General features: G+C 45.2%; 1 protein-coding gene across 5 annotated transcripts in view; it reads left to right on the forward strand.

Annotated features, from left to right (window-relative positions):
- LOC120917390 (palmitoyltransferase ZDHHC1-like) overlaps window positions 1-15,646 on the forward strand; it is a 92,012-nt gene that overhangs the window by 20,132 nt on the left and 56,234 nt on the right. The window contains exon 1 of one of the 5 annotated variants that reach the window (XM_040328657.1): window positions 6,683-6,788. The exons of the other annotated variants lie outside the window; for them this stretch is intronic. The gene's annotated coding sequence lies outside the window, so the exon portion shown is untranslated. Of the gene's footprint in view, window positions 1-6,682; window positions 6,789-15,646 lie in introns of those variants that run through there. 5 annotated transcript variants of the gene reach the window in all.

Raw genomic sequence — 15,646 nt, forward strand, 5'->3', positions numbered from 1 at the left:
ACACACTAGAGAATAAAATGTCGGTCGTTGCAATACTTTTTGTCACACCGTATTTGCGCAGCGGTCTTACAAGCGCACTTATTTGGGCAAAAATACCCTTTTTTTTTTTTATAAAAAAATAAGACACCAGTAAAGTTAGCCCATTTTTTTTTATACTGTGAAAGATAATTTTAGGCCTAGTAAATTGATACCCAACATGTCATGCTTCAAAATTGCACCCGCTCGTGGAATGGTGACAAACTTTTACCCTTTAAAATCTCTATAGGCGACGTTTAAAAAATTCTACAGGTTGCATGTTTTGAGTTACAGAGGAGGTCTAGGGCTAGAATTATTTCTCTCGCTCTACCAATCCCGGCGATACCTCACATGTGTGGTTTGAACACCGCTTTCATATGTGGGTGCTACTTGCGTATGCGTTCGCTTCTGCGCGCAAGCTCGGCGGGACGGGGCACGTTCCTGGCTCCTACGTTTTTTTTTTTGCTGTCTCCTAGATTCCAAGCAAATTTGTCAAGCCCTGACCTATAGGTAGTGTGTGTGTGTATATATATATATATATATATATATATATATACAGTACAGACCAAAAGTTTGGACACACCTTCTCATTCAAAGAGTTTTCTTTATTTTCATGACTATGAAAATTGTAGATTCACACTGAAGGCATCAAAACTATGAACTAACACATGTGGAATTATACATAACAAAAAAGTGTGAAACAACTGAAAATATATTTCATATTCTAGGTTCTTCAAAGTAGCCACCTTTTGCAGCAGACACATCTCTAGAACTGTTAAGAGGAGACTGTGTGAATCAGGCCTTCATGGTAGAATATCTGCTAGGAAACCACTGCTAGAGAAAGGCAACAAGCAGAAGAGACTTGTTTGGGCTAAAGAACACAAGGAATGGACATTAGACCAGTGGAAATCTGTGCTTTGGTCTGATGAGTCCAAATTTGAGATCTTTGGTTCCAACCCCGTGTCTTTGTGCGACGCAGAAAAGGTGAACGGATGGACTCTACATGCCTGGTTCCCACCGTGAAGCATGGAGGAGGAGGTGTGATGGTGTGGGGGTGCTTTGCTGGTGACACTGTTGGGGATTTAATCAAAATTGAAGGCATACTGAACCAGCATGGCTATCACAGCATCTTGCAGCCGCATGCTATTCCATCAGGTTTGCGTTTAGTTGGACCATCATTTATTTTTCAACAGGACAATGACCCCAAACACACCTCCAGGCTGTGTAAGGGCTATTTAACCAAGAAGGAGAGTGATGGGGTGCTGCGCCAGGTGACTACCTCTTGAAGCTTATCAAGAGAATGCCAAGAGTGTGCCAAGCAGTAATCAAAGCAAAAGGTGGCTACTTTGAAGAACCTAGAATATGAAATATATTTTATTTATTTTTATATTTAGTTTTGATGCCTTCAGTGTGAATCTACAATTTTCATAGTCATGAAAATAAAGAAAACTCTTTGAATGAGAAGGTGTGTCCAAACTTTTGGTCTGTACTGTATCTCCTAAACGTGCGATGTTTAGGAGATATTCAGTGTTCATGCAGCCAGTGACATCACTGGCGCATGCGATCTGAAGGTACGGCCACCCTTGCCGTTTCTTCATAGCCCTGTGCCGTAAGCGGCTGCTTCCTCGAGCATGTGATGTAATCGCGGCTCCGGCCAGTCACAGAGCCGGAGTCCGCAAACACGGAAGCAAGACGGCAGCACTGACATCTTGCCGCTGGAAGAGCTTTGTTTTGCAGTAAGTTTATCATAATGTGCTAGTATGCGATGCATACTAGCACAATATGCCTTTACTTTGCAGGTGTAATTTTTTTTTTTTTTTAAATGTCCAGCGTTTTACAACCTTTTCAGAAACAAATGAAAAAGTGAACTGCAGAGTGTAACTTCAGCTCTCCGCCCCCTTTTCTCTGAACTCTCTGACAAGCTTATGAATTTGAAACTTTAGATGAAGAGAAGACTGTAGATAAACAGGTACAACTTATGTAGGAGGATTTGTTTCATCTCTGTGCGTCACCTGAGACCAGTCACTTCACTAGGTATATGTATAGGTTTACAACCACTTTAGGCAGTGCAAATTAACGGGTTAAGTTTCATCCCTCCCCATCAATATACCTTCCCTTTTGGTTCTTTTAGATCAAATGGATGAACTTCGATCTGTAAATGAGGTCAGTTTACCCAATTAAAGCTGTGTTCCGCCCCCCCTCCAAAAATGTAAAGTCAGTAGCTACACATATTGGGACACGTATTTTTCTTGGAGTCCAGCATGTGTCGGCACTAGAGGTCGACCGATATGGGTTTTTCTCTGGCCGATGCCGATATTTAGAAATTGGGGAGGCCGATGGCCGATATATGATGCCGATTTTTGCGGCCGATATTTTGGGCCGATTTTTGCATTGGGATGCGTTGTGGAGGGGAGATGGATGGTGCTGGGCGTGGGTGGGAGATGTGTTGTGGAGGAGGGATGGATGGATGGTGCTGGCCGTGGAGGAGGGATGGATGGATGGTGCTGGCCGTGGAGGGGGGATGGATAGATGGTGCTGGCCGTGGAGGAGGGATGGATGGATGGTGCTGGCCGTGGAGGGGGGGATGGATAGATGGTGCTGGCCGTGGAGGAGGGATGGATGGATGGTGCTGGCCGTGGAGGGGGGATGGATAGATGGTGCTGGCCGTGGAGGAGGGGATGGATGGTGCTGGCCGTGGAGGATGGATGGATGGATGGTGCTGGCCGTGGAGGAGGGATGGATGGTGCTGGCCGTGGAGGGGGGATGGATAGATGGTGCTGGCCGTGGAGGGAGGATGGATAGATGGTGCTGGCCGTGGAGGGGGGATGGATAGATGGATGGTGCTGGCCATGTGTGCATTGTGGAGGGGGATGAAGATGATTGAGTTGCATTGTGAAGGTGGATGAGTATGAGAGTTACATTGTGAAGAGGCAGATATCCACCCAGAGTCATCATCCATTTTCACAATGCAACGCAATGCCTGCTTGTCAGTCTTAGCCAGGTGTCCCATTAAAGGAGATTAAAGTCTACAGGGGGCACAGCAGCACACAACATTTTTGACTTGCCCTTTTTTTTTTGATAGCTATAAGAAGCTACAATGCACTATAAAATAAATTGCATAGCTTGAATGTCTTTTGCTATCTGTAGCCTTACAACCTTCACCAGATAGAATTAACTTGTGTGACATGCTCTGATGCAGCAAAAAAAGATGTTGTAAAGCTAAAAACAATAATTCCTTGCAAGCTTTTTAAAAAATTACTGGTATGTAAGGAAAATACAGTAATGCTTGGTACCTTGCAGCTATCTAGACTCCATGCAGGGAAGGAAGAGGAGGTAGTGCTGGCCATGATCACCTCTCTGAGTTACTAGTCAGACAGGCAGCAGTGGCGGCAGCGGCACGGGCTTGTGACATGTTTGATCATCACGATGCTTTCTTCCTCTGCTACAGCCCGCCGAGGTAGGGGGGCGGGGCTGGGCGGTGCTACTGAAACTTGTTTGTTTCTCTCCTCTATAGGGGCCGGCACAGGCTATCAGCGGCGCGGGTAATGATTTCTCGTGCTGCTGTAGGTGGAGTGGGGCAAAGCAGCGTTTAGTGTAGCGGCCGAAAATCGGCCTAATTTTCACAATAATCGGCCGATGCCGATTTCTTAAAAACGGCCAAATATCGGCCGATATATCGGCCGGCCGATATATCGGTCGACCTCTAGTCGGCACCGCAGCCGATGTTTCACTGCCGCCATGCGCAAAGCAGGGGAGGGAGGAGGAGAGAGCTGAACTTCTGACGTAAAGAAAAATGAGCAAAAATGTCACTCTCTACATGTGCAAAGCTGGTAGAGACATCCCCAAAAAGACTTGCAGCTGAAATTGCAACAAAAGGAGGTTCTACAAAGTATTGACTCAGGGGAGCTGAATACAAATGCACCCCACACTTTTCACATATTTATTTGTAAAAAAAAAAAAAAATGTTGAAAAGCATTTATCATTTTCCTTCCACTTCACAATTATGTGCCACTTTGTGTTGTTCTATCCCAATAAAATAAATGTGGAAAATTTCAAGGGGTATGAATACTTTTTCAAGGCACTTTACACATCTCACAACTCGATGCTTTCATCACAGTATGGCAAAAATGATCCAGAATAGGACTGCAAACACCCCGTGACGTTGTGCACGGTGGTGAAGTGTTTCAAGGGTTAAAGGAGGCAGCGAGGAGGTGACATGCCACCTCCCCCAACCTATGTTAGCTGTGAATATAGCACATAATTATCCATGGAATGTTTGAAATGCCCTCACAAACATGCAATAGTAATGCCTATAAAACATTTTGAAATGTATTTGTAAAAACTATTTGCAGAGTTATTCATCCTCTGAAACTGCATGTATATCTGTTCTGTACAAATGCTGACAAAATCAAATGTTACAGGGTTCTTTTCCTACTGGATCGGATATTCTTCATTCATAAGTATACAGTGAATAATGTAATATGGTATTATGGCCCATAGATGTTGCTGACAATAATAGTAAATATAATTTACACACATACAGGGGTGGACTGACAACACTCCGGACCAAGCCCCCAGACCAAATAAACCCCCTGTCAGGACCCACCCATGGCCCTCCATTGATCCCACCCCTACATTTTGCACAAAGTACAACTTCTGCCTTTTTTTTTTATGGGACCTGGAGGGGGGGGTCTCTCTCTAACCGTGTCCATTAGAAAGCGTTAGGGTGTATCCCCATGGGTGGCTGGCTGGCACCCTGGCCCTGCTGTTGGTGGGTCACCGTGGGTGGCTAGCTGGCTCCTGTGGGTGGCTGGCTGGCACCCTGGCCCTGCTGTGGGTGGGTCACTGTGGCTGGCTCCTGTGGATGGCACCCTGGCCCTGTTGTGGGTAGGTCAATGTGGCTGGCTGGCTCCTGTGGGTGGCTGGCTTGCACCCTGTCCCTGCTGTGGGTGGGTCACAATGTGGCCAACTCCCTGCTGTGGGTTGGTCACCATGGGTGGCTGGCTTTCATGGGTTGCTGGCTGGCAATTTGGCCCTGTTGTGGGTAGGTCACTGGCTTGCTGGCACCCTGGTGTGTGTCGGTCATCATGGGTGGCTGGCTGGCACCCTGGCCCTGCTATGGGTGGCGGGCTCCTGTGGGTGGCTGGCTGGCACCCTGGCCCTGCTCTGGGTGGGTCACTGTGGCTGGCTCCGGTGGGTGGCTAGCTGGCTCCCTGGTGTGGGTGGGTGACAGTGGGTGGCTGGCTGGCACCCTGGCCTTGCTGTGGATAATGGGTGGGTCACTGTGGGTGGCTGGCTGGCACCATGGCCCTGCTGCGGGTCACTGTGGGTGGCTTGGGGGTCCCCTGACCCTTCTGTGGGTGGCTTGGGGGTGTCCTGGCCCTGCTGTGGCTGGCTGGTGGTGTGGTGCCTCTTCTTCCTTCAGTTCCCAGCGGTGGCGGCATATCCAGGTACTACAGGAAGGGTTTCAGCAGGTGCGCAAGCCCCGTGCGCGGAGCAACACATAATGACATTGCGTGCCTCTGTGCACTGGGCCTGCTTCAACGCTTCCTATTTCCTTCCCGGCCTAGTTTCTTCTACCGGGGCCGGGCCAGGGGCCCCCCCCTTTGATCATCCTGCGTGCTGGGACCCGGCCTGACCCGAAGAAGAGAGAGAGAGAGAGAGAGAGAGAGAGAGAGACTAGTTAAAAACAAAAATGATTACTTTTTTTGATTTGACCAATCACTTAGGTGTACCATAGCGTGTAGGTTTTAATATTGGACTGCACTGTAAAGCCTCGTACACACGATTGGACTTCCAGCTGACTTTTCATGCGTGTTTGTACTTTGGATTTTAGTTGGATGGGCTTGCTTACACACGATCGGATAAACCAACGTAACAGATTTATTGCCTAACAGTTGGTGAGCATGAACAGACAACATTTGTTATCGTTAATTCAGCCAACAATTGTCTGATGGAACATACACACGGTCGGATTATCCGACACAACACATCCGTCAGACAATTATGGCCATAAAATTGGATCGTGTGTACGGGCCTTTAGACTTCTTTTTTTTTTTATCAATGCTTTTACCTTGCTCATTTTGTGTATCACCTTACAACTTCCTTTAACATGTCATGACATGCTGCACAAAAATGCAGTCTCTTTAAATATTTGCCTTTGACTGGACACCAATAAAGTTCATTGGTATGAACTGAGACTAAAAAAAAATTCCCCATCCACACACTAATTGTGGATGAAGGAATCGCTTCTACTGAGTGATTGTATTCTGACAGCAGGGGGTATTCCCTACCATCATAATACGCTGACCATTAGGCTGGTTGTACACAAGTTAATTGGTAACTAGACTTCTGTACAACCAGCCTGCCCATACATGGATAGAAATTCTGTCAGTCCCTGCTGAACCAGACACATTTTTATCCATGTATAGGTGCCATAAGTAGTACATTTATTTATACAGATCAGTGCACCAAAGCTAAAAGATGGACATTTGAGGAGAAAAGAGGAAAAGGGGATTGGGTCCCATAAGAGGGACAATCCTTCCAAAGGAGGGACAGTTTGAGGCTGTGTCAGGATAGTCTCCTGGGACAACCATTGTGTACAGTGCAGGTTTTCAGGTGTCAGCTACTTTCTGCCAGGTAACTAAGAGACTGTACATAGAAACTGGCAGCTAACTAGTTGTGCAAGGAAAGATGGTAAATAATTAGAAGGGACGATCCCTCTACAGTCTGATGTCCATTCTGCAGGATGCCTCAACCTTCCGGATTATAAGGTAAAATAATCAGCTTCTTTAAAGCGACCATGATCAGGAAAATTCATAGAACGTTATGTAGAACTTTGTGTATCTTGGGCAGAATATAAAACAAATGCAGTCGTTTTACTCTTTTGATGTAAATAATACATTCTGGGGAATTTGCACTTTACTAAATTTACAGGAATGATGGCGGTGATTATAAATCGCACTCCAACATGATGAAAATGCTCTGCATCTAGTATAAGGCTTCATGCACTTAGGTGCATTATTTAAATTCTCCATTCTACGCTAGACCATTCTGCCAAGGATAGTGAAGAAATCAACTGTAAAAAAAAATAATGCTCATTTTGGCACATAATTACATGTGTTTACAGGCGTATAGCGCTTCAAAGCCTTTGCACAAAAATGTATTCTATTTGTATTAACTTCTTCTAGCCACTAGAATGAATTTACAGACCTATGGGCATGCTCACATGTTTACAAATTTGTTTACATTTTTTTTTTTTCTTTTATGCCAGAAAGCTCAACTCTAAGCCGGGGTTCACACTTGTGCAATGTAGACACTGCATGTGATTTGCACAGGAATCGCACGGCATTCCTGTGCACGTCACATGCGTTGTCTGTGCGGTGTGCTTTCAGCCATACAATTTGTGTGTCTGAAATCGCATTGCATCTGCACTATAAGGAGGAAGCAAGACGCTTTTTTTTTCTGAATCGCAAGGGGCGATCGCACTGCATTTTCTGTTTCGAGGTGTCCGTTGCGATAACATCCGCAGCAGATCGCATGGACGACGTGCGATTGCAATGCGGTGCGGAAACCGCACAGGATTCGCTGTGTATCCCTCGTCGCATAAGCGATAACCAGGGCTGAATACAAGTTTGTGGAATTTGTTTTTCTTTAGTTTTAGGCTTTGGTAACACAAGCATATGTGTATTTTATGCACTGATTGCAGGCTCATGCTGGAAAAGATAGCAGAAGATCTTGCGCAAAATATATGTCTAAAGTTCCTGCATTAAGTTGCATACAGCGTTTCGACAGCTCTTTTCAAGTTAAAATCATTATTTATTTATTTTTTGCTAGAAAATTACTTAGAACCCCCAAGCATTATAATATAAATATATATATATATATATATATATATATATATATATATATATATATATATATAAAATTATAAAACATGTTTTAGTAGAGACCCTAGAGCAGGGATATGCAATTAGCGGACCTCCAGCTGTTGCAAAACTACAAGTCCCATCATGCCTCTGTCTCTGGGAGTCATGCTTGTGGCTGTCAGAGTCTTGCTATGCCCTATGGGACTTGTAGTTCTGTAACAGCTGGAGGTCCGCTAATTGCATATCCCTGCTCTAGGGTCTCTACTAAAACATGCCCTAGAGAATAAAATGGCGGTTGTTGCAATATTTTATGTTGCACTGTATTTGCGCAGCAGTCTTTTTAAATGCAATTTTTTTGGGAAAAAATTAGTTTAATGAATTAAAAACAAACTAGCCAGTTAAGTTAGCGCAATTTTTTTTTTTGTAAAAATGTAAAAGATTTGACGTTGTGAGAATCGTGATCTTTATTATAAGCAAAAAAAAATGTGATTCTCATTTTGCCCAGAATCGTGCAGCTCTAGTATATATGCATTTACAGGTGTTTATACCCATTATTACATAAAATCTGCAGATATGTACAGCCCCAGAGGCAGCTGCATCCTACATGTTAGTTTGTAGATTGCTTACAAAACTATTCGCTGTATGCATCTAACGCAGCATTTCAGACGCCTGTTGAAAGAGTAGTTAAAAAAAAACATAGAAACAAATGAAAGATTCACAAGAGGGAGAGTCAAGCAAATGTTAAAATTCTTACAATTGTATAAAAAAACATTGGGGGGGGGGGGAGTGTATGGAAATCGCTCTTTTCTATATACTTGTGCATGTCCTGACACTTTGAAGATTATCATAGTTTGCGAGTGAAAAAGGGACATTAAATAAACAAAAATTGAATCTAAAAAGAAATTGCAATGAATTTGGGTTTTGGGACATCGTAGCAGTAGTAGTAGTATATATTATTGGCAAAACCTCAGCATTGGCACCATATGTATAGCAGTAGTTTAGCTATTTGTGAAACAAAACCTATTAAAATATTATACAGGCACTTTATAGGCCAGAAAACCACTCTAAAAATACTGAAGGGGGGACTGGGATGTGGGACTGATGCTATCTGCACCTGGAAGAGGCCCTTTGATTTGCATGACAACTGCGTCTTTTGTACATTTTTACCTTTAAAGGATAAGGAAACATTTAAAGGCTAATTCATCTTTTTTTTTTTTTTTCTAAATTCCAGTTCCCCTATGTATCAATATATCGCCGTGCGAGCTGTGAATTTGGACAGGAAACAGATTGCATGGGTGTGAAGTGAACACTAATGCGATCCGATTCTGATGCGGACTAAAAGAAGGGTCCTGCATGAGTTTGGTCCAAATGAGATGCAAATTTAGCCATACAGGCCCGGATTCTCGTACGAGTTACGCCGGCGTATCTCTAGATACGCCGTCGTAACTCTGAGCCCGAGCCGTCGTATCTATGTGCCTGATTCTTAGGCCCCGTACACACGAGGAGACGTCCGATGAAAACGGCCCGCGGACCGTTTTCATCGGACATGTCTCCTGGGAGCTTTTGGTCTGATGTGTGTACACACCATCAGACCAAAATCCCCGCGGACAGAGAACGAGGTGACGTAGAAGACACCGACGTTCTCAAACACGGAAGTGCAATGCTTCCACGCATGCGTCGAATCAATTCGACGCATGCGCGGGATTTCGGGACGCTGGTTACACGTCATAACCAGCGGACATGTCCGATTAGGTGTACTAACCATCGGACATGTTTCTTAGCTTGCTTAGAAACTTTTGTCCGCTGGAAACTTGTCCGCTAGGCCGTACGCACGGTCGGACATATCCGTGGAAACTGGTCCGCGGACCAGTTTCAGCGGACATGTTCGACCGTGTGTATGCGGCCTTAGAATCAGTTATGCAAAGATTTGTATGAGATCCGACCGGTGTAAGTCTCTTACGCCGTCGTATCTTAACTGCATATTTACGCTGGCCGCTAGGGGCGTGTACGCTGTTTTACGCCTAGAAATATGTAAATCAGCTAGATACGCGAATTCACAAACGTACGCCCGGCTGACGCAGTACAGATACGCCGTTTACATTAGGCTTTTCCCGGCGTAAAGTTACCCCTGCTATATGAGGCGTACCAATGTTAAGTATGGACGTCGTTCCCGCTTCGAATTTTGAAAATGTTACCTTGTTTGCGTAAGTCGTTCGCGAATAGGGCTGGGCGTCATTTATGTTCACGTCGAAAGCATTGGCTTCTTGCGGGTTAATTTGGAGCATGCGCACTGGGATACTTTCACAGACGGCACATGCGCCGTTCGTAAAAAGCGTAATTTACGTGGGGTCACATTAAATTTACATAACACACGCCCACATCTACCACATTTGAATTAGGCAGGCTTATGCCGACCTATTTACGCTACGCCGCCGCAACTTTGGTTTGAGAATACGGCACTTGCCTGTCAAAGTTGCGAAGGGTCGTAACGTAAATAGGATACCTTACGAACGCACAAAGATACGCGGTTCTACGTGAATCCGGGCCACAGTTTGTATGGCAGGATTTGCATCGCACAGACATCGCATGTGATCTGCACAGCAATGTGGTGTGAATCGAATCGCTGGCATCACTGGAATGTCTGGCATCGCACCAGTGTGAACTGTACTTCTCTGCAGAAATCAAATAACTTTCTATTTATTCTACACAGCCCTCGGTGTCCAGCTTGTATGAAATAAAACGTCATTACTTCCTGACACAACAAGGAGTTCACCAGATGATCTCATTAAAGGCTCATACACACTATAAGAAAATTGGGCGAACGTCTTCTTTCGACAGCCGATTCTGACTTTTCGTACGAAAATTCCCAAAGGGACAAACTCCAAAAAATGTTCTTGGACGGGAACAGAACAAACAATTTTCGTTTTTAATGTTTAACATTCTTGTATGATTTTCGTACAAGAAAAATCAGAAAAGAGAGCGCATGATCGGAAATTATAAACAACCAGTTTTCTTTCACCGGTTTCAATTTGCTGTGAAAGAATGGAGAAAATCGGACTATAGTTTGCCCGATTTTCTTCTAGTGTGTACCTCACATTACACATTAAGGCAGGCCATACATGGTTCGAATCTCAGCCAATTAAATTCGAACTATGTATGTGTAGGCTGAATCGATCAACTTGGGTACAACCAGCCTGCTGGATTTTACCTGTGATTATAGCTATTGGCTGCTGTAGCCACTATCAATAACCACTGTCTTCTCCTGCCCCCCTGCGAGAAAACAATGCCTCCGTCCAGAGAACTTGGGGGCCAAGTTAACACCTTGAACTTGTTGTGTTGTCCTCAAACCATTCTTGAATTCATCAGACAAGGTCACCTTCTTATATTGCTCCAGTTCTGAGGCCCATGTGCCCATTTTGGGTGCTTTTAGCTGAGGACATGGGTCAGTATGGGCACCCTGACTGGACTGTGGCTACATAGCCCCATACACAACACACTGCAATGTAGTGAGTGTTTTCACACCTTTCTATCAGAACCGTCACTAACTTTTCAGCAATTTGAGCTACAGTGGCTCTTCTACTGGATCAGACTTTATAGGCCAGCTGTTACTCCTCTCATACATCCATGACCACCCATGACCCTGTCCCCGGTTCTCTGGTTTTCCTTCCTTGGACTCATTTCGGTAGCTCATGATCACTACAGACTGGGAACACCCCACATGTACTGCAGTTTTGGAATTGCTCTGACCCAGTTGTCTAGTCATTACAAGTGGCCCTTGTCAAAGTCACTCAAATACTTGCACTTGCCCATTTTTTCTGGTTTCAATACATCAACTTCAGGGACAACATGTTCACTTAATACCTAGTATATGCAATGGATTTTCAGATGCTATTGTAATGAGATAATCAATGTTCTCTGTCAGTCTTCATAATGTTATGGCTGATCAGCATACTGTCCACACAGTATGTGTATAAATGACCTTTTGCAGTCCCCATTGTAGGCCCATGTGACAGGGTGGCAATGCAGAAGCACCATGGGCAAACCAAGGATAAAGATTTGTCGCCCAATCACAGGAAATGCTTGCCATAGGAGGATCACCAAGTAATATTTAATAAAAGCTTCAGATTTAAAAACATTGAAATTGCCTTTTGGGAAACTGCAGTGACGTTGGTTTTAGTTATTGTTTTTTTTTTTTTTAACATCAGGGTTCAGTACTGTGCATGATAATATTTGCACTAACATGTACAATTTCAGGATGGTCTACACTAGGAGTCTCCAAACTGGGGCCTGAGGGCCAGATATGGCCCTTTGCTATCCTTTATCCGGCCCTTGGGGCACTATTTCTCACATTGACACCAACAATGGGGCACTTTTTCTTCCACGATACCAATGTTAGGACACTGGGCCAGATTCAGGTAGATACGTTACACCGCCGCAAGTTTTCATCGCAAGTGCCTGATTCACAAAGCACCTGCGATGAAAACTACGCCGGCGTAAGCCCGCGTAATTCAAAGGGGCGTGTGCCATTTAAATTAGGCGCGCTCCCGCGCTGGACCTACTGCGCATGCTCCCTTTTGAATTACCCGCCGTGCTTTGCGCGACGTGACGTCATTTTTTCGAACGGCGACGTGCGTAGCGTATTTTCGTATTCCCGGACGTCTTACGCAAACGACGTGAATTTTTAAATTTCGACGCGGGAACGACGGCCATACTTTATACAGCACATACGTTTGCTGACTAAAGTTAGGGCACCCAAAACGACGACTAACTTTGCGACGGGAAACTAGACTAGTAGCGAACGCGAAAAACCGTTGTGGATCGCCGTAACTCCTAATTTGCATATCCGACGCTGGTTTACGACGCAAACTCCCCCCAGCGGCGGCCGCGGTACTGCATCCTAAGATCCGACAGTGTAAAACAATTACACCTGTCGGATCTAAGGGATATCTATGCGTAACTGATTCTATGAATCAGTCGCATAGATACTCTGAGAGATACGACGGAGTATCTGAGATACTCCGTCGTATCTCCTTTGTGAATCTGGGCCACTATTCCTCTTACTAATAGGGACACTACTCCTATTGACCACCAACCCTAAGGCCATATTTATTCTCACTCATGCCAGGTCCGTGACATTTTCTGCCCCTGCTGGCCACAATCTGGCCCTCCTCCAAGTCTGAAGGACAATAAACTGGCCCTTTGTTTGAAAAGTTTGGAGACCCCTGGTCTACACCCTTCTCAGTCTACGCAGTACTGATACACAGAGGCCTAGGAAGAGTTTGCCAAACATTTGTGTATGTGTGCTGTTTGGACCAAGAAGGGTGTAGACTCCCAAAAGACCTTCTCCTGAAATGTGAAATCCCGAGTCCCTGGTTCCCTCCTACTCCCTTATCAACATGCTAATGAACTTTTTAAATCCAAATCTTTCCATTTTTATTACATACTTTGGGCCAGATTCTCAGAAAAAGTACGCCGGAGTATCTGCTGATACTCTGGCGTACTTTCAAATTTGCCGCGTCGTATCTTTATTTTGAATTCACAAACAAAGATACAACGGCATTTGGCTAAGATCCGACAGGCATATGGCTTCGTACGCCTTCGGATCTTAGGATGCAATACTTCGGCGCCCGCTGGGTGGAGTTTGCGTTGTTTTCCGCGTCGGGTATGCTAATTGACTGTTTACCGCGATCCACGAAGGTACGCGCGTTCGTCGCATTCTCTTACGTCGCCGCTAGTCGGCTTTTCCCGTCATAAAGTTGCGATTGCTATTTAGGTGGTGTAAAATTAGACAGCCCATGTTAAAGTATGGCCGTCGTTCCCGCGTCGAATTTCAATTTTTTATTTTTTTTTGCGTAAGTCGTCCGTGAATTCGAAAGTACGTAACGCACGTCACCATTGAAAACATTACGTCGCTGCGACGTCATTTCGCGCAAAGCACGGCGGGAAATTTAAAAACGGAGCATGTGCAGTACGTTCGGCGCGGGAACGCGCCTAATTTAAATGATACACGCCCCATTTGAATTAGGCGGGCTTGCGCCGGACGGCTTTACGCTACGCCGCCGCAAGTTTACAGGCAAGTGCTTTGTGAATCAAGCACTTGCGCTGAAAACTTGCGGCGGTGTAACGTAAATGGGATACGTTACGCCGCCGGATTTCTACATGAATCTGGCCCTTTATTTTTAGAATCAGTGACAAAAAAAAGGCTGTTTTGTTTTCTTGAATTTAGGATGCCTATAGGTGAACAGAGTGGCAGAGGAACGCTTGGAAATTCCACGCAGAATCCACAGCACCCTCATTTGGAGGGACTGTTCCTCATTTTGAACCAAAATCCCTCTGTCCTCTTCATTTGTTTCTCTCTTTGATCTACTGTACAAACCTTTTTGCATTAATCTCTTTGCTCCAGCATAACTAATATTTGCTTGGCAGGTGAGACTTAATGCTTTGCTGTTTGCCGAGTGCGCTCCCAGCATACTTATCAAGCTGTCACTGTTTAGGATTGGAAGCGGGTGGAATAGGCTGCTGATTATGTGGCCATTGTTACAGTCGGTCCATGTGGTCACATGATCAGAAACTCCTCCTCAGCCTGTCATCATTAGGATACAAATAAAGGGTCTCTGGGAGGTGTTAGGAAGGGGTTAAACCGTGGCAGAGGTAAGTCCTTTGCCTACATACTTTGTGCTAGAAGGTGTCCCCTCTCACCTCTGAAGGTTTGGTGGTATATAGGCTCCTTACCACTCTGGTTAGGCAGTGAACATGTTATTGTGCCCAAAGGGTAAAGTCATGCCCTGTACACACGACCAGTTTTCCTGTCGGAAAAAGTCAGATGAAAGCTTTTGGCTGGGATCTTCCAACCGTGTGTATGCTCCATCGGACTTTTTCCAACAGGAAAACTGCCGGGGAAAAAAGAGAGCAGGTTCTCTATTTTCCCGTCAGGAAAAAGTTCTAGCGGGAAAACCGTTCATCTGTATCAATTTCCCACGCGCAAAAAAAACGTGCATGCTCTGAATCAAGTTGACACATGCTCAGAAGCATTGAACTTAATTTTCTTGGCTCTTTGTAGTGTTGTATGTCACTGTGTTCTTGGCAGTCAAAAGTTCACCGAACTTGAGGCTTGAGAGGAATTCATCGGGAAAACCATTGTTTTTTTTCCGACAGGAAAACCGCTCGTGTGTACGGGGCATAAGGGTTCGCTATGGCAGAACATGTGTTTCTCTGCATAATTTTTGTAGTTGGCGAACTACCAGGCATGTCCAAAGTCAGGCCCGGGGGCCAAATGCGGCCCCCCTGTTGATTTAATATGGCCCCCCTGGGAATTTGGATATATATATTGTTTGTGGCCCCCAGGGTCACAAAAGATATATACTGTATTTATCGGTGCTGCCTTGGAGGGGACAGGAAGGGAGCAGGACGAGCGCCGTCAGATTACATGAAGAGAATCTCCTGTTTACTCAGCAGCGTCTCTATTGGAAGTCCCGTCTTCTGGGATGCCATTGGGCGACTGTTCTGTCTATCATAAGAGGCAGGACTTTGTATTAAAGAGGCCACAGGGTAAACAAGACATTCTCCTGTTTGTAATCTGTCGGCACTCGTCCCGCCCCCTCCCTCTGCCCTCCGAGGCTGCAGATGGGCATCGTTCAGGCTGCACTGATGGCAATGGTAAGGCTGCATTTATGGCACATGTGAGGCTGCATTTATGGCACATGTGAGGCTGCATTTATGGCACATGTGAGGTTGCAATGGTAAGGCTGCATTCATGGCAATGG

This window comes from Rana temporaria, chromosome 11 (assembly GCF_905171775.1).
Source record: "Rana temporaria chromosome 11, aRanTem1.1, whole genome shotgun sequence".
Taxonomy (NCBI): Eukaryota; Metazoa; Chordata; class Amphibia; order Anura; family Ranidae; genus Rana; species Rana temporaria.